Source organism: Anastrepha obliqua, chromosome 4 (genome assembly GCF_027943255.1).
Source record: "Anastrepha obliqua isolate idAnaObli1 chromosome 4, idAnaObli1_1.0, whole genome shotgun sequence".
In the NCBI taxonomy this organism is placed as follows: Eukaryota; Metazoa; Arthropoda; class Insecta; order Diptera; family Tephritidae; genus Anastrepha; species Anastrepha obliqua.
In genome coordinates, this window is record NC_072895.1 from 123,947,830 (window position 1) to 123,974,539 (window position 26,710).

At 37.3% G+C, this 26,710-nt stretch overlaps 2 protein-coding genes across 3 annotated transcripts in view; one reads left to right on the plus strand and one right to left on the minus strand.

The window, feature by feature from the left end:
• LOC129244407 (mucin-5AC-like) overlaps positions 1-26,710 on the minus strand; it is a 96,822-nt gene that overhangs the window by 47,893 nt on the left and 22,219 nt on the right. Inside the window, exon 2 of the mRNA XM_054882027.1 lies at positions 5,073-5,195. The gene's annotated coding sequence lies outside the window, so the exon portion shown is untranslated. The remainder of the gene's footprint in view (positions 1-5,072; positions 5,196-26,710) is intronic.
• LOC129244657 (uncharacterized) overlaps positions 1-26,710 on the plus strand; it is a 67,649-nt gene that overhangs the window by 17,504 nt on the left and 23,435 nt on the right. The gene's annotated exons all lie outside the window — the stretch shown is intronic.

Here is a 26,710-nt window from a genome sequence, read left to right on the forward strand (position 1 = left end):
CAGCGAGTCAGCCACGCAGGCCGCGCCACTACGCAACATAATGTGGCACATAAATTATAGCGCGATCGAATGGCAAAAATGTGTTTAAAAAGTGTTTATATACCTACATATATATAAATGCGTGCATGCATTACAAAGTGTGTTATCTATATGAGCACGAACATAACAATAAAAGCACGTGTTGAATGCAACCATGAACAAACCAAATTTGTGCATATTTCGCGCATTCAACAACAACACAAATTTATGCGCGTAGGGAGAAGTGGTGGTGGTACCTCCACATTTAGCTGATTTAATGAGGTAAACGCAATATTTGCATGCATGTCAAGCTATGTATATGCATATGTTTATTTGTATGCGTTGTCTTGCCTGTAGTTAGGATTCTTAGGTAATTCAAGTTGCTGGAAATAGTTGAAAATATTTCATTTTTCTGTCACCTAATGAAGATTTTCCTAAGTCTCGTGAAAAATATGGGGCTATGAAGAGAGAATCTATTAAAATTGCAAGGTGGCCAGCTCTACAGGTTTTGAATCATAAATCTCTGAATGCAGTAAAATCCCAGTATCAAATTCCTGAGGGTCTGAAATGACTGAAAAAACTCATATATTGGAAATGAATGGACTAAAAAACCATCAGACTTAAAATCTAAGGCTTTCTATGCCTCATTTGACAAAAATATATGTCAAATCGGCAAACTGCAAAATGGAGGAGTGTATAGCTTTCACCGAATTGGGCTATTGGCCAGCCATTGGACAGCTTATCTGGAAGTATTTGAATATTATACTTCAAGGTAGAGCTTCGACGGGTGAATGCATGGGAAGCTCCACGCCTATAATGAAATCATGATATCTCCCCTCTAGGAACATGCATCGATTCTCGAAATATTACAACTTGGAAAGAAATTTGCAACTTTTTAATTAACGCTTTAGTGATATTCTCTTGCCTTCTCTTCCAAAGCGATTAGATAGATGATGGGAGTAAACTTTTGTGAAAGAAATCAGTGGACTTTGTACAGAATATCCCGTGAGCAAAGGCGATACAAATTTGTTTAATTTGGAATAAAATGGATTATACCAACAACAAAAAAATTGTTAGACATCAACACGATTTTTGAGGCACATCAAACCTTCACTTTATTAATCCAAAATTTAATTGGCTATAAATCATGTACTGAGCTATAAAATACTCAAACGTTTTATAAACATTATTCGTATTAAAAGATTGGAATTTTGATGAAAACATGATGAATTTTTCTTTCTATTTGGAAGTTGCGATGCGTTTAATTCCAATTTGTGGCGAAAGTTAACAAATTGAAAATATCGGATCAATATGGCGAATTTCTTTTCAAATTGTTTTCTTGTCGAAAACATATATACACTTTGAGTTTTTCGAGGTTGCTGATAATGCATATAAATTGAAATTTTAAAATGGAAATGAGCGTGAAAAAAATAATAAAATTACCAACAGAATTTCAGGTCAATCCGTAAAAATTTTGAAAAATTTTAATTTTGAAAACTGACCCCATATGCAACATCAACGACTTCAGAAATTACATATTATATTACGCAAGTTGAAAGTTTATTTATTTATTACTATTGAGACTTAGTTTTCTGATTGTTCTCAACTATTTTTAAAAAAAATATTAAAATTAAATAATTTCCATTCATAAAACTATCCCAAGCCCATTAAATTCTAGTGTAAAAAAAAAAAAATTTGGAGTGACTTAGAATTTTAGTTAATTTTTGACCATTTTTTACCTGGCAGTTGCAACACTGCATTTTCTCCAACAAAACCAAAAGAAAAGTAGTCAGAAATGGTAAAAATATCGCCTATCCATTATTTTGATCAAAGCTGTGAATGTCTGAATGAATGTAATGTCTTTTTTTAGAAATAGTACAGAGCCTGGTAAACCTGCATTGCGGGATTCGAGAATTCTTTCGAAGTATCTTAATTTTGGAAATTTTTCAAATACCGATGAAATCATCACCAAGATGACAAAAAATGACTGGCGGAGAGTGCCTGCCCAAGGAAGGTTGCACTGTATTGTCTTTTTTCATGCTCTCAAGCAATTATAATATATCATTTTCCATGCTACCGAGGAACAGAGAAAATTAATGCGCTCAGAAAATTAACTAAGCTATGGTATACCGAGCAACAATTTTATCAAAATCGTTCTTTATGGCGAGTGAGGCAACACATTGCGCTCGAGATTATTTTTTAAGCATAATTTTTTTGTCTGTGCTTATCTTGAGCTGCTTTCAAAGCTTATAATTAACTGATGAAATTATTATTATTAAATATGTAAATTGCAACATGAAACAACACATAAAAATACCTCCTAAATTCAATAATTAATTTGTTTAAATTACAATCCCACTCTGCATACTTTTAAAATAAAATTCGAGATCAGCATAAAAACGCAGCCAATATTAGAATTAACTACTGCAGGCGGTGTTGCATAGAAATGCAACCATTAAAAGCACCAAAACATACCTGACAAACATTCTATGCATGTGAATGTATACATATGTATTTGTTTACACATGCATACACACCTATGTGGCTCCTTGGCGCATAATGTCACTTCAACTTGTGGCCGCTTGACGTTGCATGCAAATTGCGCTAAATTAATTGTTGCGTGATTATTTGTTGTATATTTTCATACAGTCTGCAGTCACAGTAACAACTACAACAATTACGCATTTTCTTTGTTACTTTATTCGCATGTATGTGTGTGTGTATGTAGTTGGCTGCTACTTTATGCATTTAATTTTGTATTTGACTATTCGCCTCAACGCGTTTGTGAAGGATAGGAATATTTGTTGCAAATGTAAACGCACTGTAAGGTAATTATGTTTGTTATTGCATGTTGTTATCGTCCCGTTTTTGGTGCCATAAGTTAGATGCTTTGAATTTGCTTCGCTACGTTTTTATGGTTTTCTCAGAAATGTTGTTGTAATGAGGTGAATAGCTGGAGTACAGCCAGCGACGAAAAAATAGTACCCCAACAATTTGATGAGTTTTGAATGTTTTTAATGCTGTTAATGCTCTTAAGTTTTTTATAAAAGTATAGCTTAATGACACTAACAAAACCTTAATAAAACTTCATACAGAAAATATGAGAATTCCAGGGTTTTTAGTTAGAATTTATAGAAAACATTTTAATATGTAGTTTTATAGCTTATTAAATTTTAAAGTGCAAGTCTGATGCTGCTTAAAAATCACGTTGAGTTTTTATAATTTTGCTTAGCTAATCGTGTCACGCACTTTCTTCCATATAAGAAATTACTCTGAAAAAGTAAAAATGGTCTAATGTAGCTTGCAGCGGGCTCTTTGTTTGCAAAAGGACTTGAAAATTAGGGTTTTTCTGGATTTTTAATGTAAGCCTTCCATCGCATTAAGTAAGTTCCTCACTACTACATATCGTTTAAAGCAATATAAATACATACATATAACATCCTAAATTGTCAATATTTTCCTTTAGACCAGCTAACTCAAAACGTTTTACGCAACATTTGCATATTTCCACAATCATTCAAAGGCAATAATAATAAAAATAATGAGCAGCCATAGAAATTATCATAATAGTCATAAATAAAGCAATCAGAAAATGTATGTTTGTATGTGTGTGGAGTTTGTGATGTGATTATATGCAGGTAATTTTGCAAAATAATGGCAATTGGCACAAACCAATTACAAGATAACCAATTTGAAAATAACTTGGAAATTCGTAAGACTCAAATAAATTACATACTTTTATGCGCATTTTACTCTAAACACGCATATATGTATATGGGTGTATACGTTCATATAGATATTTATACCACCATTTCTATGTGTAATCCGATTGGAACCGATTGAAGCAATGCGATTGATTGGTTTCTAATTTTGTACTCAATTTACATGAATGCTTGCTTAAGTGCATGTGTGCGTTTGGGTACGCGCGTATGTGTAGCAATAGGAATACATAAATAAACAAAACAAAAGAAAAAACTTACAAGTGAAGCCGAAAGATAAGCAAGACAGCGTTTATTTCTAGGAAAACCAGCTTTGCGGAGCGAGAAAGGAGGCAGAAGGAAGAAACACGTGAACCTCGCATTCAAAGGTCGCGCCATTATTTATCTGATTTTGGGTTTTAAAATAGCAAATGAATTGAAGGCAAAATAGTGAAGAAAGAATTGGCAAGAAAGCTGAAAATATTAACCAGAACCTTATTGTTGCTGTTGTGAAAATTACAGAAAGGTGGTTAGTAAATGGCGCCTAAGGACTGTTAGTGCTTTGCGAGTTTCCGAAGCCCTATTTTTTGTCAGAAAGCGCGTATTTAGAAACAGAAGTAACAAGAAGTTAATTTATCTGCACTGCGAAGGAAAGTCTTCAATGTGAGTCCCGTGGGGAAATGACGGAATGACTTACTTAAAAATAATAAACTTTACAATTTATGATTGTGCAGAATTTTTTCGGAATTTTGATATATTTTATTATAGCATTGGAAAAGATTCCCCAAAAAAGTTCATTTTTTGTCATCTAATCCCTTAGTGCCTTATGATCATTTGCTCTGAGCCATTTCATGGGTATAGTTCACGTGAATAAGCGAGAAAGAAGTGAAGCTGTAAAAGACAACATTTGCCCCAAAACTATAGAGATCTAATCTCGATTAATGTCTTAGAAAATTTGCTAAAAGAATCGGCATTTGCAAGATCGCACGCAGATGATAATTGAAAATGGCATAATGCATAAACATAGACTTTTCAATGCATAATATTAAAGGTGGCTCAAAATGAATCACCCTATCGGCAGATTTATAATTTTTGCAAGTGGCAACGTACATCAAAGGTCAAAATAATGATTTCTAGCGCTCAAAACCATTTAGTTAATTAGTAAAAAACGTATTTTAAAATAAAATATTATGATTTGTTTTGCGCCACCATTTTGCTATTATGAGGCCCTAAGTTGCAACCACGGCAAAATATATATACATTCTGCTATTCTTAATTTGAATTTAAAAAATAGGCACGAGCTTGCACGAGCTGTATGGATATATAAAGTAAATTATATTTCATATTTCTGCTTACCTTGAATTTCGTCCAGCTTTTCCAGGCAATGAGGTTGGCACTGAGCAATTATATTAGTAAGAAACCATCAGCTCCCATCCAGTAATCAACTCCAATCCTTTAATGTATTCCTTGTAAGCCACACTGCAAAAAATACAAAAATTTTAAACTTCAGACAAAAGAAGAAGAACAAATGGATTTGGAAACAAATTAAAATTCAGAACGAACTCCATTGTATTGATAAACCGAATTTTGAAACCCCAATTTGTTGTTTTGGCCCAGCAGTAGCGTGAGCCTTCTCCAATCTACCTGACTTGTACGCATATCTTTCCTACAATAGACGTTCACTCATTTTTCAAGTTCGTTACAACTACAAATGCAATAAGCTTACTTCCAAATGAAACAGCTTTGGAAGTTCACCAACGCTTACACTATATTCTACACAAGCTAACAGGAAAGCAGAAAAATCTGCAAGGGGTGCAGTGATTCCAAACACAATTAAGCTCAGCTGCTGAAAAATAAAATGCAAAAGCAGAAAGCACAAAGCTAAAAAAGTAACAGCTCAGAGGTATTTCACTGCAATTCAAGCGAAATAAGGCTATTAGGCAGATAAACAGAGCTAAGTGGCAAAGAAAACGCCCCCTTCGTCCAAGTTTACAACTTTGTATGCTACATTACTACAAATCTTAAATCGCCACAAGTTTTTAAAAGTACATTCTTTCCAAAAACTAGGAAAAAAACATACGTGCTGCTCCAATAACAAACAAGCAATATAATAGAGTGAAAGAAATGTTCAACGGTACAGACAAAGAGCCAAGCCAACAGGCCGAGTAGCAACCTGTTGCCAGATTTAGGGTCGATTTTAAAAATAACAGAGCCACAATTTACAAACAACAGCAATAAACCGCTGTAGGAGAGCAGTAGTGGAGCTGTGCAAAAATCACAGCAGCACATCAACAGTTGCCAAAATGCTCGCATTTTACGAGCAAATCACCCAGCACGCCAGTGTTTCTTTACGAGTACAATTTTATAACCTCCCTACGCACACCGCTCCAACCGTCTAACGTTGTACTTTACTTTATCTTTACGTGCCTCCCAAGTGATAAATAAAACGGAATTTTATATAGGAAAAAAGCAACAACCATACACACTAAGTAAAACAGAAGAGCTTTGCATGTGCAGGGGAAAAGGAAGAGTCGCATGGCTCTGACTGTGTGACTAAACAACAAAGAAATGAATGAAGAAAAGCGAAATGTTGGTGCCTGTATTGGGAGGGCAGATAGACTAAAAAGCAGTATTAGAAATATGAAGAAGAAAAAGAGAGCGGTACTAAGGGAGAGTGGGAGAGTGGTAGAGTGGTAGAGGAGAGCAAGAGGGCTGCGTGCGTGGCAGTTTGTGAGAAAAATATCAAAACTTTTCACATTTTACACACAAAACCTCAATAAACACAGTACACACACACATACGTACTCGTGTGTGCGCACATGCATAGGTATTCATTCACTTTTACTTGAAGCGAACTCCACAGCTACTTCTAACATTACAGCTACTCCAACAGCAGTTTAGTGTTCGTACTAAGAGTCACTTCCTCCTCTGCTACCCGCCTTTGAGCGTGTGTTTGTGCATTTACTTGTATGCCTGCTATGTAGTGAGTGAGTGGCGCTTCAAAGTGTCTGGCAAGTGTCTACAATTTTCTTTCTTGTGGGCGATTTCACCCTCACCACAAACTTCACGCCGCTATCGTCAACCAACCTGACCCCGGCCTAGCATTGCACACTTGACTTGCCTGGGCTTTCCTGGAACGTGTATATATGTATGTACATATGTACGAATATTTTTGTGCATGTGCTTGTGAATGTGGTTACAAAAGCGTTTATTTTTTTATTTGTTATTTCTGCTTTTGCTGAGACTAGTCAAAGGTGGCGCCAAGGCAGTGTTTAGATTGAGGTCGTGCCTGTCGTGTGTCATACAGCATATTTTCGCAAGCAAATATGGGAGAAAAGTTTTAAGGGATTTTCATAAAACATATAAAGAGAAAAAAGAGGAAACACGTTGGTCAGATTAGCTTACAAAATATTCATTTTAAATTTCTCAATAATCACTTTACACATGAACGAATGGTCTTTGGAACGATTGATGTGGCACCGAAAGCGTCCACGGTCGGAGTGACAAATGTATGTATGAATGTGCTTTACTCATTCTCGTTCGTCCACTCTTGCTGTCATGTGTTGTTCGTTGTTTTTGGCTACTTGGCTTTGAGTAGTTGGCCAGCAAGATTACAAAAATGCTTTCGTCAGCCTTTGCTTTGATATGAACAGCTGCTTTTGTTCGTCGCCACTCACTTATGAATGAGCAACATTTTCAACGAAACAAATTCATTTTTCGTGATATAGAATGATGCTGTAAGCGTGTTTATCTTGTAGATTTCTATTCCATATTTCTATTATCTATACTAATATTATAAAGAGGAAAACTTTGTTTGTTTGTTTGTTTGTTTGTTTGTTTGTAACGAATAGGCTCAAAAACTACTGGACCGATTTTAAAAATTCTTTCACCATTCGAAAACTACATTATCCAGGAGTAACATGGATTACATTTTATTTTGGAAAAAAATAGGGTTCCGTAAGATATTTGGATTTTTCGGACACAAACTGAAAAAAATCTTATATATAAAATAAAGTCAACTTTTTGTGTGTGTTCGCTAACCGGCCGTGTCTGCACCGAATTAAACCAAACTTAGACACATTACTAAGAAGGTATTGAAGATGGTTTCCGTATAGTTTGGATACCTATTGGTGGATAGGGCTCGAGATATAGGTCAAAACGTGGACCCGGGTAACCTTCGGATGTGTATGTACAATATGGGTATCAAATGGAAGCTGTTGATGAATGCTTTAGTTCAGAGTATTTTTCATGCCGCTCCGTGACTAGGGTCTCGAGATAGAGACCAAAACGTGGACCCTAGAATGTGTTTGTACAATATGGATATCAAATTGAAGCTGTTGGTGAATGCTTTAGTACAGAGTATTTTTCATGCCGCTACGTGACTGGGGTCTCGAGATATAGGTCAAAACGTGGACCCGGGTAACCTTTGGTTGTGTATGTACAATATGGGTATCAAATGAAAGCTGTTGATAAGTGCTTTAATACGGGGTAATTTTCATACCTATTGATGACTAGGGTCTCGAAATATATGCCGAAACGTGGACCCGCCGTGTCTTTGCACCGAATTAAACCAAACTTACACACATTGTTAAGTAAGTATTGAAAATGGGTTTCGTAAAGTTTGGTTGTAATTCGGAGCAGTGGCAACGGGTACAGCGTTCTTTTGAGCCAGCCATAATGTCGCTTACTTTTTTAACGCTTGGGGCGGAACTGAACTGTCAAATTGACAGTGTGAGTTACAATGTGTCAATATTTCTTTCTGATTTGGATGCCATAAGGAAAAAACGTAAGTGCAACATGTAAAAATTGTTTGTGAATTTTTTTGGAGTGGATTTTGGAACAGTGAATAATTTCTTACGAAATTTGAGAATTTAATGTGAAATCCGAATGAAATTATGTGTTCGTGGAAAAAACAATTTTTTTCGTTTTTGTTTTTTTTTAAATATAAATGGATAATGGTTAAAAAAGCTCCAATGCTTAATAAAACATATAAATTGAAACGAAAAATTCATGGATGATCAGGAAAAAAGACGATTGTTTCTTAGTTATTCATATGCGTTGATTTGAAATTTAAAAACAATCTTCTTTTTTCCTGATTTTCAATTTATATTTTATATTTACTCAAAAACAAATAGAAAAACAAAAAATATTGTTTATGCCAAAGCGCTTGAATAAAGAATAAAGAAATAAATAATATGAAAACCATATATTTTCTGTTCTAAACCATATCTATTCTATTTTAGTGTGCCCAGCGAAGGGGGCCGGGTTTGCTATTATTATATATTCCAAAAAACTAAAATATCGCGAAACCCGTCTGAAAGACTTGATATTTTTTTATTTTAGGAAAAGTAAAATTTTCTTTATTAATTTTTTATACAGCATAAAAGAAAAGGCCATGATTTCTGTGTACATATTTCACACAACATTTGCATTTGTTTTTATTACAAGTCACTTCTAGCAATTTGCAATACGGACTCGCATGATTCTCCACTAAGTCAACAAATTTTTCCTTACTCATTTCGAATTTTTATATTTTTTGAAATATCAAACAAATATCCAGAGTTATGGTTATGGCTACATGATACCACTAATCGGGCCATGAGAAATCCAATGGATCAATTATTTCTGAATACTTTGCAAGGGAATAGTAAGTTGGTTGTCTTTTATTTATTTAGTTTCCATTGCTTTGAGACCTTACTTCCTTACCGGAACCTTTATCTTTCAGGAGCTTTAGATCATCTCAGTGATGCTTATACTCATTGTGAGAAGATATTTCTTCCCACTAATGACGGTTCGAAGTCTTTTGCCGATTTTTTCTTTAGCTTCTTAACGATTTTATGCTACGAGGCTTTCAAATGGACCTATTGTGGCATAAATGTGTTTTAAGGTTGTCAACATTCATCACCCGGGACATCTTGGGATCTTCCATTAACAATGATTTTTATGTGGCGCGTTCGTAACCCCGCTCACAGTACTGTTCTGCTGGTTTTATGAAAATATTTACTGTTGAGCAATCAACTACTTTTCGTAGTCTGTAAGAAATGCTGTATTTCTAAATTATTATCAATTAAAAATATTTCTATAGTAGTTTTATATACATAGACCCTTTTCCTCCAAGCAGATGCCCGCTGACAGCCACGCATCTGCTTATCAGATTGTTCAATCTCTGTTGAATCCATAAAACGAATACATTGTCAATCAATGTATCATCAGGACCACAAAAGACCATGAGGTCGAAGTGCGAACCTCCGATAAATTTAAATCCAATTATCGGAAGCCGCCTTCTTGCATTAGCCCCCTCTAAATCGGTTGCTTGGCTACTGCTAAGAGGATAAATGACCGATATTGCTCGGAAATCATAAGTCAGTTATTTCGACCACCATAGCTGAATGGCTTGGTGCGTGACTACCATTCCGAACTTGGAGTACGTTGGTTCGAATCTCCGTGAAGCACCAAAAGGAAGAAAAAGTGTTTTCTAATAGCGGTCGCCCCTCGCCATGCAATGGCAAACCTCCGAGCGTATTTCTGTCATGAAAAATCTCCTCATAAAAAATATTTTCCGTTCGGGGTCGGCTTAAACTGGCAGTCCCTCCATTTGTGAAACGACATCGAGACGCACGCCAATTATATACATGTATATTTTTCCTTCAAAAAAAGGTAAATGTTTTTAAATTCTAGTTAGTTTCTTTGGCAAGTAAGGCTCTATAATGAGATGCCGAACGTCCACTTAGTCTCTCAGCACTCAACATGCCGTTCGCCCCCTCCTTCACTTTCAAGAGAGACGCACTACTACCTTTTTCATTTTCTTTTTTTCCTGATTTTTCCCCACAGTTGATGTCGTCTGACTGCTGTTTTTCGCACGCTCGGCGTCAACTTCTCGTACCACATACACACGACAAAGAGAAAAGTCACAGAAAAGGCAACAACAACATTTAAATAGTATTCTACTGTGCCAACAAAGAGCAACAAGTCGCTCTGGAGTCGCAAAATTGGCTAAAAAGTCACAACAACAAAATGTTGGCAAATTTTCGGTTGTTGGTTGGTTTTTATTGTTTTTTCACTTCTCTTGGCGATAATGATGCCGACGAAGGCGTTGATGGCTGCGATGATGTTGTCTTCTTTGGTGGCGTTGTTGGTGTTAGTACGAACAACAACAGCTGCCAACAGTTGTCCAACAACATAATGAAATAAAAAGCGATTCACGCGCAACTGAAAACTACATCCGCTACAGCACGAAGAAATGCTGGATACGTTGAATGCGCTGAAGTAGTCCGGACACAAGGAAGCAGTAACGAAGAAAAGGAAGTGCGCGTACGAAGCAGCAGAAAGTTTGCGCGCGTTGTGGCTAACCAACGGATGGCAAAACGTAACGGCTGTGATGACGAGGTTTCTTATTATTATTGTTTTTGTATTCTTGTTTTTGCTGTTTCTGTTGCAGTTGCTTTTATTGTCGCTGCTGTCGGTGCAGCTACTGATGTTGATGAGTTGGTCGACGGCGTTGTTATCGCGCGGGTGCCGGCGCGGCGTAACGCTTTGCACGTTTCACGTTTTTATTGTTTTTATGAGCGCGTCTCGGATACGCCGGCATTTTTCTCCCCTTTGTTTTCTTCTGTTATACTTATTTCTGTTATTTTGTTATTTGTTTTTATTTTTCTCATTTTTTGTAGTGCTTTGCTTTTGCCTCTTCAATTTGCTGTGCTGCTGTTACATTGCTGCTGCTTGCAGCGCAGCGTCGCACGGGTGTAGTTCACAAACAGAAACAATAATAAAGCGTGAATTTTGCAAAGCGTTCAAAAAAATAAGAAGTAAATAATAAAAAATAATAGCAACAGTGACTGCGACAGCAATTCCAACACCAACAGCTGCTACTGAAAAGCGATTCACGCTTTGCTGCGTTTGTTCTCCTGCAACTTTGCTGTGCAGTTGCGTGTTTTTTATTCCATGCTACTGCTGTTTTTATTATTGCGCTGTATTTTGTGTTTGTTGATACAAATCACATTGGGATTGACTTGACAAACCTCTGTGTTTTTGCCTTTTACGGCTTTCATTCATAAAACTGGACGGCAACAGCAAACGAAAAGCGAAGAGTGAAATATGCGCATATGTACATATGTATATGCTGCGTGTATGCATTGAAGAAAAAATATAAGCAACTATGCTTACAAGTTTACAAATAATATGACGTTTCTCAAATGAAAATAAATCCCAACCAATTTAGCCAGAAGAGAGATTAACTTTGGGAAACGAAAGCTGCCTTATGTTGCAAAGATCCAGCTTTGTCACAGTGAAGTAAAGTTTGCAGAAAACCTACGTTTTTGTCTTTTATGTACTTGCGTCACCAGCCATATGAGAACTGTCGTTTATTTTTTCGAACTTCTAGGTTAGGTTTTGTTAGATGGGCTGCTCTTCAAAACAGTTCACTCGGTGGACATAGAGAGCCACTGTGGTATCCAGCAGAAAATTTTGCACATAGTTATCCTACATGTCTTTAAACTATTACAAAGTTTCAACAATTTGGGTGGGCTCTTCCAATGGGACTCTGCCACACATCTCAGTTCACCGAAGTACTGACTCTTCAAAAATCCGAAGCGTGTTCTCCGAAGTGTACAGGTAGTGCTGAATGGATTTTACCTCTTTCTCTTACTAAGCTAATGAGAGGGTTCCAACCTTGCCAGTTATATGACTGTACTATGGTCCATTAGCATTTATGTGAAACTCCACAAATGTGTTTTTGGCAGCAAAAAGCAAGTCGTAACTTACGGAAGTAGGAAAGTAATTTCTTGGAGGAAAACTTCCGTTTTAAATATGTCTTTGAACCATAGTTGGCAAAAGTTCGTGGAAACTGAATATTGAGTGAGGTTAGTCAGACACGAAAGTTGGTCAGAATGATAAGAGATTTTGCTAAAATGTGCTCAAAGATAATAAATTTGTGCATTCTATGGGGACTGTAACGTAGCACAATTCGTGTTAAATACGTCATATCTTGTTGACAGTCAGGTGGTACTAAACTGTATGGCATCTAAAGAAAGGAAACCGAGAAGAAACTAATAATGTGATTTGACGAAATTTATAATTATGGGAAGACCATCAGACTTCCAGACCATAGACCATAGCATAGTGATTTTATCAAACTCACCGATAAAAGAATGGAGTCACCTTTGTATTCTGTGCATCGTGAATTGAAAGCCATAACACCTAGTTCGGCTGCTTAAAAGGTTTCGAGCCCGGGCGTTTTTCTGTAAAAACCAAAACGCCGAGCTGGTGACTGGCATCCAGAAAATATTTAAATTATAGAGGGAACGCTTCTCGAACTTTCTGAATAGTGACAACTGCACATATCGCAGAGAACGTGAATATCCCGATGAACAGAAACCCATAGTTGGCATATTTTTAAATATTATATTTCAATGAATAATTGGCAGAAAACAGCTTCGAGATAAGAAGTTGCAAAGATTTGCTATTAAATTGCATAGTGTTGCTCCAATACAAATCATTTAAATTCAGGAAACGCCTCTTAAGTTAATTTGCGCTTTTCTACATTTCCATTTTTAACAAAAAATAAATTGCAATAATTAAAACATTTCCACACGTACAGGTACTTATCAATTCAGCAGCTACAACAGCCGAAAAAAATTTCATTTCCGCTATTAACACGCCCCTCTTCGTGGGCTCTAAAGAATTAAGTGTTAAATGAAGAAAATCTAAAGCACTTAATTCACGCCCGCTTGCAGGTGTTGAAAGCCATAAGAGCCACAGAAAAAACCACTGAAAGCAAGCGGGGCGGAAAAAAAATCCAAAAGCAAGCACTGCAAATGAGAAAACCCCCATTGAATGCCCACAAAATGACCCGCAGAAAAAAATGTGCATGCAAAAAATGCGAGTGGATGAGTGTGGAAAAAATGAGATATTAACACATACACATAAGTGTATAAAACGACATGTGTATATCCTCGTGTTCAGCAAGGATAACAAGCAGGCAGCGGCGCAATGAATGGTCAGCATGGAAGACAACAACCCAAAGTGCAACCAAATGCAAAAACCACAAAAAATTAATGTTGAAAAGACCCTTTTTGTGGGCCAAGCAAGTAAATACAAGAAAGAACCAAAGCAGGAGAAACTGAGGTGGAGAATAGAGCGTCTAAAAGCAGGGTTAAGCAGTGCAATGTAAACCCTCTTCGGTTGTTGAGTGTTGAAAAAATGCCAAATAATGTTAATTACCCTTTGTAATGTTTGAAAACCTATCCACCAACACCACCCACAAAGCCAATAAAATACCAAACAAATCCACAAAAAAAGCAAAGAAGTCGAATGTTCGGTGAGTCCGTAAGTGCCCGCATTGGCACACGAAAATGTTTTTTTTGCAATTAAAAATTATTATTATAATGTCAACACGTTTTTTTTGTGGACTGATTTTCGGATTTGTGTACCCTGGGTTTGGCTTGTTTTTAGCGGATAAGCAGTTGTAGCATTAAAAGCTTCAGCCAGAAAAAACCAAAATTTAAATCAAAAGGCACAAATCCAACGTAACCGGAAAAGTCAAACAAAAGCCAAAATTAAAAAATAACAAAACCTTTTTTAAGCGCAAAAGACAAATTAAAAAAATAACAGGACTGAGTAACCAAAATAAATGTGACCTGCAAACAAACGTCGTGCAGTTAGCAAAAACAATCCAAAAATTGCTAAAGTCAAGCGTGAAAAGGGCAAGATTTGTGAAAGAAATCTGCGTCGTGCGCGTGGTATGTAGCACGCTTGACCTGTCGCCGGCGCTGCGCTGCATGTTGCTTGCCGTCGGCACTTCTTTTACTCGCCCAATCACTGCCCAACTCATTCCGAGTGCGGCGCCAATATACTTCAATCTCCTTTTATTTTGACAAATTTAGAAACTCCCGTCCCCTTCCCTTCTACTCTGCTTGCTTTTGGGGTAGTTTGGGGCCAGCGCTCACGTTCTTCTGCACTTCATACATATCTGGTGGTTGCACGTTGGCTCTTAGGGGTTGCTGCTTTCTTTACATTCTTCCGCCCTTAACGCGTGCCACTACCAGGCGTTTAGAAGTGTCATGTAGCACATTTTTACAGTATTTTGAGACCTTTATGGTGTTTAGTGTCACGCCATTCTATTGTTGGAGCATTGTTTGTGGAAGGAATGTGGCCATGAGTGTGGGTGTTAGAGGTGGTTAGGGGCTGCTGCTATGAGAGTTTCTTTTATTTTCCTTGTGGGTTAACAATTCATACATTGTGTCACAATTCATGCTTCAAATTCTTTTGTTGCAAGGTGCACTGGGGTGGTTGAGATAATACAGAGCATATGAATTGATTTGTTTGCTGAAAGGGGGGTTGAAATCAGAAGTGGTAGGAAGTGTACTGAGTGTATGTTATGCAACAACACCTATTTCGTCAGTTGAAATTCCGCTACTAATTTTGGCTGAAGAAGAATGAAGAGTAGAAGACATTTTAGGTTTTGGATTTGAATTATATTGGATTTGAGCAGATCAAGAGATCAGAAATCAGACATTGCTGTGCGCTAGGTTAGGCTAGGTTAGCCTGGTTGGCAATAAGCCACACATAGACCTTTTGGTCCCTAGCGATACCAGATGGAGACCGACCTCTATGAGTACTGAAAGTAGACATCATGTAGAATGTCAGCGCTTTTGGCGAATCTAATCAGAGCTGGGAGATCCGCCTTTGAGACGTCCTCCAGACCCTCAAACAATGCGGCTCCCATGCATTTTAAACGCGTTTTTAATAATGCCGGACAGAGGCACAGAATGTGTTCTAAAGTTTCCTCAACATCCTCTCTGCATTTCCTGCATTTGTCCGTGTTAGCAATCCCTATCATGTACGCATGTGCAGCCATTAGATAATGACCTGTTAGCATTCCCATAATAGTTCTGCAGTAATTTCGCGAGAGCGCAAGTACGAATTGAGTCAGTTTTTTGTCGTTAGTTCTACACATGACTTTTGCTGTTTTTCATGTGGTCAGATTAGTCCATTTAGCTTCCCCTCGCTTTGTCATGTAGTCGTCCATTTCATTTTATATTGCATTTAGCGGTTTTGGTATGTCGTTCTCTTGTTCAAATGGCAGTCTAACATCCCTTTTTGCTATCTCATCTACTATTTTCGTGACCAGGTACCCAATAGATGAGCAGCCTACTGCTTGTGGCTAGCCCTTCTATGGCCTCCCTGCTCCGTTGAACATTTTTGGACTTAACACAATATGAGCTTATTGCTTTCACTGCTGCTTGACTGGCCACGTAGATATTAATTGTTGAGTTCTTCCTTGTTCTTGTGTAGGCTAGCTCCGCGGCTTTTCCCACAGCAAAACTTGCGCTAGAAAAATACTGCTTTGATCTGGCAGCTTGATAGGCTGCCTTATCCCTAGTTTTGAGCAGTAAATGCCCGCTCCCGCTCCATCTAAACGAAGTTTTAGAGCCGTCTGTATAGATGTGAAAAGTTCTATGGCCAGGCTTCATGCCTTTGTGCCATCCCTCCTCTTCAATTGTAGTGCGAAACCTTCTCTCGCAATTAAAGTACGGAGTCATGTAGTCTGTGCAACCTGAGCTCCACTTTCCTATTTAGCTGTGTCCGAAAGTTCTACAGGTGAATACTTCAGCAGCCACTAACCTCCTCGCGGATTTCGCTGTCCGGTTCTCCGCCATAGGGTCAATAGATGTCATGCTGAGTATCATTTCCAACGCCGCCGTTGGAGTGGTTTTCATCGCTCCTGTTATGCACACAGCAGCGAATCGCTGAATCCTTTCCAGTGGCATTAAGTATGTCAGTTTACTTGTCGCAGTCCACCATACTAAGGCCTCATACAGCAATATCGGTCTAACTACTGCCGTGTAGACCCAATGCATCAGAGAGGGTGATAGACCCCAAGTAACGCCCAGCATCCTTTTACCTGCGTACAACGCATTACTGGCCTTTTTCACCCTTTCCTCAGCATTGTGCTTCCATTGTGCTTTCAGTGTGCACTAGGATAGCCCAAAAAATATTTTTTTGTTTTTGATGCAACCTCCTAAGTTTGTTTCATGGCCGAAAAAAATATATTTTTAATTCATGTTTTTAATATTTATCCGTTCCACCGCCTTAGCCGAAGTTGCTCTTAATCTCTACTGTCATCACCACCTCGAGTAAAGCTCTCGAACGAAGGGCAGCTCCCTGGTCAAAGTGATGCCTTTGGGATTTTTACCGAAGATAAACTACCATGGAGGAACTAGAATTATTCGTGGTGAACACCGACCAACGGATATAATATACATCCCAACATTTTCTTGCAAGTTCTGGTTCAGACCAATTTTTGTCTAAGAGGTAAACATCTGTGGCCATGAAATCGTTTCAATAAGGTTAATGACGGCAACTTATTTTGAACGCTTGGATTTTTGGTTGCATCTTTGTTCGATGAAAGACGCAAACTTTGGCTTTGGAAATCTTTCCTTCCATCATGAAAGCAGTTGCGAAAAGCGCTGCATTCCTAGTGAGCGTGAAGCCTAACTGGTTTCTATGCAGCCTTGGTCATTCGAAACTCGAATGCAGATTTCTCTTCATTCCCTGGCTAGGTAAGCGAACCGAAAGGTAGAGAGTATCTAGCAGTATAAGGCGCATTAATCTCTGCTTACCACCCAATCGTGAATTTCATCTAACGAGCATGACCATCTTATTTCGCTTTAAAATGTGAGGTCACAAGTTAACCACCCATTCGCCGTTATAAGCACCACTTAGCGCAGATAATTGCAACGACTAATAAAATTTTGCATAGCTGTGCGTGTGTGAGCATTTTATTTACACACATACACATGCATACTGCACATCAAAGCAAATAATTATTTTATTACTTAATACCAAATAGAAAACTTTCTACACAGAAGTGCTGCTTCGCAAATCTCTTTCATCTACCCCACACACACGACCATAAGAGGACGCACACGCTTTGGCTATTGCAACTCTAAAGTTATTTTATAAAGCTTTTTTTTTGCTTTTTTCTTGTTGTTAGTTAATTAGGTTAATTGCAACTGCTGCACCCGTTACCAAGCAAAGGCAAAAACTAATTTGAGATAAATATAAAATCACAGCGAATTTTTAAGAATTTAGACAAACGACTATTTATATGCGGAAGTGTGTGTACGTGTGTGAATGGGGTTTACTTGTCATAAAAAAACGAGCCGGTGTATTGGAAATGGCCACATAATAGAGTATTTAAGTAAGGCACTGCCAAGTTGCTGGTGTCTCGGGGGAAAGCGTGTCACAGCATTTGATGTGGACTTAAGCAGCATGTCGCGCGCATTAATAAAAAGCATCGCAATTACATCTTACCACTGCGTGTATTTGTGTGCGCGTGTGTGCGAACACCACCAAACGATCAGCTGCAAAACTAAGTTCATTTCATTTCGAAAATGCGCATAATTACGCATTTTTATGACCGCCTTACTTAAGTAGCTGGACTGCCACACTCTTCGCTGCCCCTCCCAAAATAAATTCACAAATATGCAACGGCATAAATTGCAGTGAATCGGTGGTTTGTTTAATAAGTAGTAGTAGTTGTTGTTGTTTTAGTTGTTGTAACGCTGCTTTAATGTTTTTTAAACTGTAGCTGTAATTGCCACTACACATTGGGGACGCTGACGTAGTTTGGTTTAATGCGTTCATCACTCCCTTGCCATTCGATGCCAAATGTTTAATTTAAATTTAATAACGATTTTATTAGCATTAGCTGCCTTTCCTTTTTGTTAAGCAGAATTTCAATATGACAACCTAATGAGTTTTTGTTTTTGTGTTTCTTAATTCTGCAAGTTCAGGGTTACTGCAGAAAAATAAAATGAGAAGCATAAAATCGATGAAAAATCGGTTAGAATCTTAGATGAGAAGACTTCATTTTTACTTCTTTCTCCTGCTCTCAAGCTGTCCGAGTTCAAGCCAGTTGCGCTTTCTAAGTAGGGAACCAGTTTTGTTTCTCATTTCATTCGTCCACCACATCTATGCATTTCGCAAAGGGCTTATGAAAAGGTAAACAAAGTAAAAATCGATGAAGTTTTACCGAACAACTTTGTTGCTACTTGAGGTGTTTCTCAAGGCAGTATCTTAGGGTCACTTTTTTTGTCATTCTCGTAAATAACATAAGCTTATGTTTTTTTCTTTCTTATTTCTTGTGCTTCATGGATGATTTAAAAATTTTCTCACCTGTTAAGGACTCAATGGATGCTAAGAAGCTTAAACCCGTCTTGAACAATATCAATTGATGGTGCATGAGGTCACGTCTGTCTGTGATTATTAAAAAATGTTTTCATTTAACATTTTCGACGCGTCAGTACGTTTTCACAGCATCCTACACCATTTCTAAAAATGTACTGCGAAGAGTAATAGAGTTTAAGGATCTTGAATTTTTATTCGATACGGAATTTTCTTCCAACGGTCGCATTAATTTGATTCCTTCAAAATCGTGTTGGGTTCAGCGTTTAATTCGTCGCAAAACATCCAAATTTTCCGATCCCTATTAACTGCTGTTCACGGTTCTCCTTTGTTCATAGAGTACGCAGTTATCATTTAGAGACCTTACGACCACATTTCGAAACATATTTCTTAAACACCCATTACGTTCCCTACGATTTAAGACTCCTATAATTCTCGGCTAATGCTAATTAGTCTAACATTTCTAGAAAAGAAAAGGATAGTCTTTGTGCTAGATATTTGTTTTATTTAGTATGCAAAATTATCTATATATGTATATATAAAAATGAAGCCGAAAAAAAGTGTGCAGTTGTCTCCGGTAATCTCAGCAGCGGAGAACAATGAAAGTTTCACACATTATTGGTGCTGCTTTGGCAAAGGTTTCTGTGAAGTTTGGTTGAAATCCGATATCGCGTGTGTGTGCGGTGCGCCAGTTAAGTGAGTGTGTTTTTGCTATTTGCCGCACGTATTTTTTGTACCGCACATAGCATTCATTAGAATTGAATACATTTTGGTCGTGTGTGTCTGGACCGATTATTATGAAATTTGGTATATATATATATTTTTCCACGATGAAGGTTAGTATAATATGTTTATTGATTCCACTCACCACCAGGTGGTGCTGCCGAAGGCCAAAACGAGGACCCGGGTAACCCTAGGATGTGTTTTTACATTGTGGGTATCAAATCAAAGCTACTGATGAGTGCTTTAATACAGATTATTTTTTAGATCTCTGAGTTACCAGGGTCTCGAGATATAGCCGAAAAGGTGGACCAAGGTACCCTTGGATGTGTTTGTACAATGTGGGTATCAGATGGAAGCTGTTGATGAAAGCTTTTAAGCAGTAATTTTTACTGCCCGTTTCCGGGATAAAGAAAGGAGATGGAGCTGGAGATGGAAGAGGAAAAGGAATAGCTACAGGAAGAGGAAGAGGAAGACCACTTATTATTAAAAACTAATATAAAAAAAAAAATTCTAAAAATATTTTAAAATGTTACATATACGCTTATTATATAAACGTTAATCTGAAGTCAGTTATAGTGAAAAATTCATTGTATCATTGCCGGCTTGATTGGTGATCGTTTCCTTAATTTTTTGCAGAAAGGTTATGCTATATCATTCATATATTTACGTATTACCTGTGCACTCACAAATATACGGTTGAAGCAAATATATGTCAGTTTTTTTACTTCGCCTGGAAAAGTTTATATAAATTTAAGAAGAGTAAATAGAACTTATTTTATATCAGACTTCACGCAAAAAAGGTCATTTGCACCTGAACACATAGCTGGGTTAAAGCGGGGGGGAATAGAACAGTTCTCTTCTCCTTCTCCGCTTTTTCGCACACGTAATTGTGTGGGATGAGTACACGATGGCACATAAAAAGTCACTGGAAGCGCTTGATAGGACATTACGAGATTTACGTAGTAAAAATGAAATGTTTGGTCGTGCCTTAGTGCTGCTGGCAGGTGATTTTAGACAAACACTGCCTGTTATTTCTCGAGCAACTGTAGCAGATGAATTGGCTGCATGTTTGAAATCATCATATTTGTGGAGACTTGTTGAAACACTCAAACTAACTACAAATGTACGTGCTCTAATGCAAAATGATCCATCAGCTGCTGAATTTTCACAGCAATTATTGGATATTGGAAATGGCAAAGTTCCTGTCGATAATTTAACTGGCTTAATAACTTTACAACCAAACTTTTGTCAAATAAGTCAAACGAAAGAACAGTTAATTCAAAGAATTTTCCCAAATTTGCCTCAAAATTACAGAAATCATTATTGGCTTAGTGAACGAGCCATCATGGCTGGCAAAAATAAAGATGTGAATGAAATGAATGCGGCTATTTTGGCTAACATACCAAGTCCAGAACAAACATATCGATCCGCTGACACTGTTACAAATCAAAATGATATTGTAAATTATCCCACTGAATTTTTGAATTCCTTTGATTTACCTGGATTACCACACATGCTAAACTTGAAAATAGGAGAACCGATTATTATGTTGAGAAACATAAATCAACCACGACTATGTAATGGAACTCGATTAACAGTTAAGAAATTGATGAATAACGTCATTGAAGCAACAATTTTGAATGGAAAATACTCTGGTGAAGACGTTTTAATACCGCGAATACCAATGATACCATCGGATATGAGGTTTGAATTCAAACGTTTTCGATTTCCTGTTCGCCTTGCATTCGCGATTACTATTAATAAGTCACAAGGCCAAACTTTATCAATTTGTGGTATTGATTTAGAATACCCATGTTTTTCTCATGGCCAACTTTATGTTTCATGCTCAAGAGTTGGTAAGCCATCGGTATTGTTCATTTATTCAACAACGCATGGAAAAACGAAGAATATTGTATACCAAAGAGCATTACAATAAAAAAAGTAATAAAGTAAATCACATCAAATGTTTTTTAATTGCTACTACTATTTAAAACTTCTTTCATTACTATTCATGCGCGAGAATTTTTATAAAATACACACAGAATTTTTCGGCTTAATTTAATTAATTAATCTAGATTTTTTTAAAGACGACCAGCGGAACGGGCGGGTTTTCGCTAGTTTTACAAAAAAAACAAATTTCACCTAATGAAATATTTTCAACCAATATATCTGAAAAATTGTCAAATAAGTTGGAATTTTTGAGACTTATGGGATATCTTAAGAAAAATGTACAAAATAAATTTTCTGAAATATTTCTTAGCTTTTTTTGAAATTAAGGTTTTGTTTCTCTTGAGAGCTAAGCTTAAATGCAGAACGTAACTTCATTTGAATAGTTTCCTCAGCTGGCCCTACAATCAGTAGCTGATGCTGCCAAGACAATTTTCTAAAGTGATATTAATGTTTCCAGGCTTTATCTCACGAATGGCTCTGACGATTTTTGTCTTAAGCCACACTAAGATCACTGTTGCGATAGGAAAAAACATTTTTGCGGATTTTTTTTAGATTATCGTATGAAAAAATTTAAATTCGCCTTTATTGGTTTTATCATAAGCTGGAAAATAGCTCTTTTATTTTTAATTATATTAATAAAAAAGAAAATGGGGACTGTGCAGCCATTCTCCTACAAACCCTTCTTTAAGGGAGCTAAGTCAACTGCACCTGTAATTTGTAATCGCCGGTAATTAAAAAAAGAACATTTGGTTAGCTATAGTAGAACATACTTTATAATTTTATGTGTGTTATTTTTTAGGCACTACTGTTTTTTCTTAGCCAAAATCGATTAAGCTGGTATCGCGCCGTCTATGAAAAGAAGTTCATTTTCTAAGCAAAAATGGATTTTTAGAATAGAAATTTTAATAGTGACCTTAGTCCTCAGAGATCTGAATCATTACAAGCATATGGTGCGGTGTTCGACATAAAAAAAAAGTTTAGTAACCTCTTAGTGCAGCTCCGGGTGGACTTGGTAGATACCGTCAAGACGGCTGATAACGCAATAACCGAACAAAGCGTCCAAAAGATCGATTGCCTGGTGGATAGCATAACATGGTGCCCCATTCCCGAAAAATCAATGCTGGCTTAAGCTCATTTCGGCAACTTTAGCTCGCAAAACTTCAATAATTATGACTCCGTAACGGAAATTACGTTACCGTAATATTATCGAAAAAAGTGGACTGACCTCTTAACACTCAAATGCAGGCTCTCCGATAAGTGAATGCGAAAGAAGAATACCGTGGCGACATTTGAGACAGCATTTTTCAGCATAATGAAGTAAAGCTATCATTTTCGAACGTGAATGAAACTTATTCTACTTTTTTGAGCGAAGAATATTTCCAAGTCAAAAATAATCATCAACAATGTCACATTCCATCAAATATGAGACCAATGTGTTGCTGAAAGACCGCGGTCAGTAATATTTTTTCTCATATTTTGGCCACTAATTCACTTAGCAATAATTCACACATTAAATATAATAGATCAATGCCTGCCGATGTCTAAATGAATGGCATTTCCTCCCCCAATCCGCTTTCTGAACTAATCAAAATGCCAAACACGACTCGATTATTTTCATTTATAATATTCCAAAGAGTTTTTCCGCTCAAAAATGTCGTTTGAAATAATTAACAAGCTTATTAAGTGTTTTAATTAGTTGAAGGCGGATCGCGCCGGCGAGCGAGCGAGCGTGTCTGAGTTAAGCAGTTCCGCGCACTACACAAATGGCAACTCACTAATGCATTCCATCACAACGAGCGGGCACGCGCACAGACACATACCCAATATGCGCGCTCTCCAAAGTACGATGTGATGCGATGCCAGGCGATGGCTGGATAAAGATCTATTAGATACTTGGATGCCCGACATCGTTCATCATTATTGTCGCTAGCCGCTCGCGTATTTCGCTGCTGTCGTCGGCTTGCTTTGCCTTCATTAAATAAATGCGACCCTGTCGCGCTTTCCTCACTCCTCCAATGCATATTATTCCATTTCTAATTCTAATTCCGATTCTAATGTTAATTACAATTCCAATTCATTTTCGCCGCATTTAATTGTCAGCTTGTTCGGCGCTGCTTAATGATTTCGTAATGATAAATTGCTGTCATATTCACGCTCGCACTCGCTTTCAGAGCCGCTCAGTATTTGTTGGTATAATTTTTTTTCTTTGTTTTTTTTTTTTAATCGCATGCTCAAAAATATTTAACGAAAACGAAATGAAAATTTAATGCAAAAACGCGATCATTTTCAGCGCACACACCTACATACATATGCAGCAACTGACACGCATGAGTAGGAACGACGCCGGCGTCAGCCGTGTCGCATTAATGTGCATCGTTTCAATTAAAAGCAATAACAAGAAGAGCAACAAACATAAAAATGTCACAAGTATACATACATCAACTCGGAATCGAGTACGTGAATGGTGCCTGTATGTGTGCACGTATGTATGTACGCTTCGTTATTCATTTGGGTTCAGTTAAGTGGATTAAATGCCTTCGCCGCTCTCTTCGCTTCAACTATTCCGCGGGGATTTGACAGTCAACGCGTCCGATCCCACTGTTGTCCACCTCCACGCGCTGTGGCCGCACAATGCATTCTCGTCAATGGGTTGCCGGCAATGGCCGCCTTGCTGCAGACTTCTTGAATAACAACAAAAACAACGCTGAAGTTTTTAAGAGGCAGCCGACGAAGTATTAAAAGAATGTCATGGTTCAAGCACTTAGCTTTTTTGTTCCTTTATTTCTGGTATTTTGTTGTTAATTTACTTCACCTTTGTAAGCATTTTTTCGCGCTAAGAGTTCAATGCTGGATTAAGTAGGCAAGGAATTGAGTAATTTAGAGTATATCACTTGTAACTGAAATATCAAAAACCCCTCCCCCATAGGCCTCAATCTACATTTCGTTCCGAAATAGAGTGGTATTTCGAAAAATCAGAATTCGGCAGTTTCCTGCACTTGAAAACAGTTCAAAGTTCAATATTCACAAATCGGCCAAAAACTTAGATTAAAACAGAATAAGATAAAGTTCAGAAAAGAGTGTATAGAGACTGCGTCCAAAAATACGCCGGATATCATACTCTAATCTTCACTCTCTGATGAGCTGTGTTACATTTGTTTTTTTCCCTTGTTGACTCCACTCGGGAGCATAGGGTCTCGACAAGACTCAGTCTTGCGTTAGTTTCGGTAATCTATTTGCTTTCTGACAGGGTAGGTGATTAGCATGCCACCACCAGTCCTAAGTAGTGGGAATGCCCACCTGTCATTGCTTAGGAACAACGCTTTCTTACTGCTTGAAGCGCCATCTGTGTGTCAAATTTTTCTGGCAGAAGGATCACACAGATGGTTGAGGACTTCGCTAAATTTGGTGTGTCTGCGCTACTAAAGCGATTGCTCGCTTCCTGGCGCCACTAATGCAATGTGTAACTGTGTCTTTTTCTTTAGTTTTTTTTTTTTTGCTAGTTTTGGTAGCTACAATTCAAGTAATGCGCTGACTTTTTGTGCGGGAGTAAGGATTGGAAGGATAAGGTTGTTGCGGTTACATATTTCTTCAGTAAAATTTTTCCACTTAGGCCCAGCCATGACCAGAAATTTGTATAAAACCGAAACTTGCGGACTCGAGTTACAATTTTACAACCAAATATTTGCTAAATTATACTTTTGTCGAATTCTTTCAATGGATTTCCCATATTCATATTTAAAATCATCAACCCAAATATCGGGTGTTTTTAGATCCATGAGAACTATGGATATCCATAACTATGGTTTGACAACTGAGAATGGTAAACTGTGTGGACATTTCAGTTCAGTAAGGTTTGGCAAGTCATCATGAATCGTTTAATGCCAGAAGAATGTTTCCAAACTGTGAAAATTTACTTTGAAAAAAATCTCTTCCCGAAGTTCATAGAGTACTGGTGACATCATCGGTCTTTATTTCATTCGATGTGAGGAAGGAGCTGACCTTACGGTGAATTTCAAGCGCTATCGAGCCCAATTGTTTCCAAAAATGAATCAACTAAACATCGACGAATATCGACCCGTTACATACATATGTTTTACCCAGGTAGTTGCTGGCCAAAGGAAACGGTAAACAACAAACTCCATATCTTGTTTCATTTTGGACGCAAAAGAGTGCAGTTAAAGTTGATTTCAAACATCATAGCAATTGCCAGAAGTGGCCAACAATGGGTTAATTGACGTGAAAACGTTCTAAAAAAAACGCAAACACCCACACGGCAAAAATAATTTGGCATCAAATTTAATTTTTATTTTTAATTAGCAGTTAAACAATTTCAGTACTACTTTTATTGTTGTTGTAACCTATTTAAGTGCCGGCTCGTGTAGACATCAATGGAAGCACATCCATATGTATGTAGGCATGCATGTGGTTTTACATTTCATGATCATTCTCCAAATTAACCAACGCAGGCAATAATAAGTAGCGGATTATAAGTGAAAAACAAAAACAAATAAATGATGGCAATTAAAATTCCACGCATTGCTCGCTTACGCTTACACATTTGCCTTTCTTTCGATTAGTTTTGTGTTTTTGTTGTTGTTTTTGATTCTGCACCCACGCTTTCATAGAAATTTCTTAGTGTGATGCGACATCACATCAACATCGAGTGGTCAACAGATGAACTATAGATTGAGTGACCACCTGGTGATTTGCTTTAAATGTCTAATTACCCTTTAATTGGCATTTTTTTTTAATATATCATTTATGAAGCTGTCAGCAATCTTTCCGTTTTTTGTTTTGCTTTCAAACAGACGTCAATGAAGCGTCGTGACATAAGGTTTGACTGGTAGTTTAATTTCAAAGGTACTCAAGTTATAATAAATAGGTTGATTTAACTAAGTTTTTATACAAAAACAACAAACGTTGAGTAATCCTCAGCTGTTTGGATGCTCGTTACTAAATTATTATAAAATACTATTTGCTTTCAATATTTATGGGTACGATTAACGACACCAAGTAGAGTAGTGATTATCACCGGTTACAAGGCGGCATTTCCGTTCATTAATTCTCCTCAGTGATTGCTTACTTATTTAATGCAATTAATTTTTGTAATAGTTTTCAGATAACTCACAGTGAGC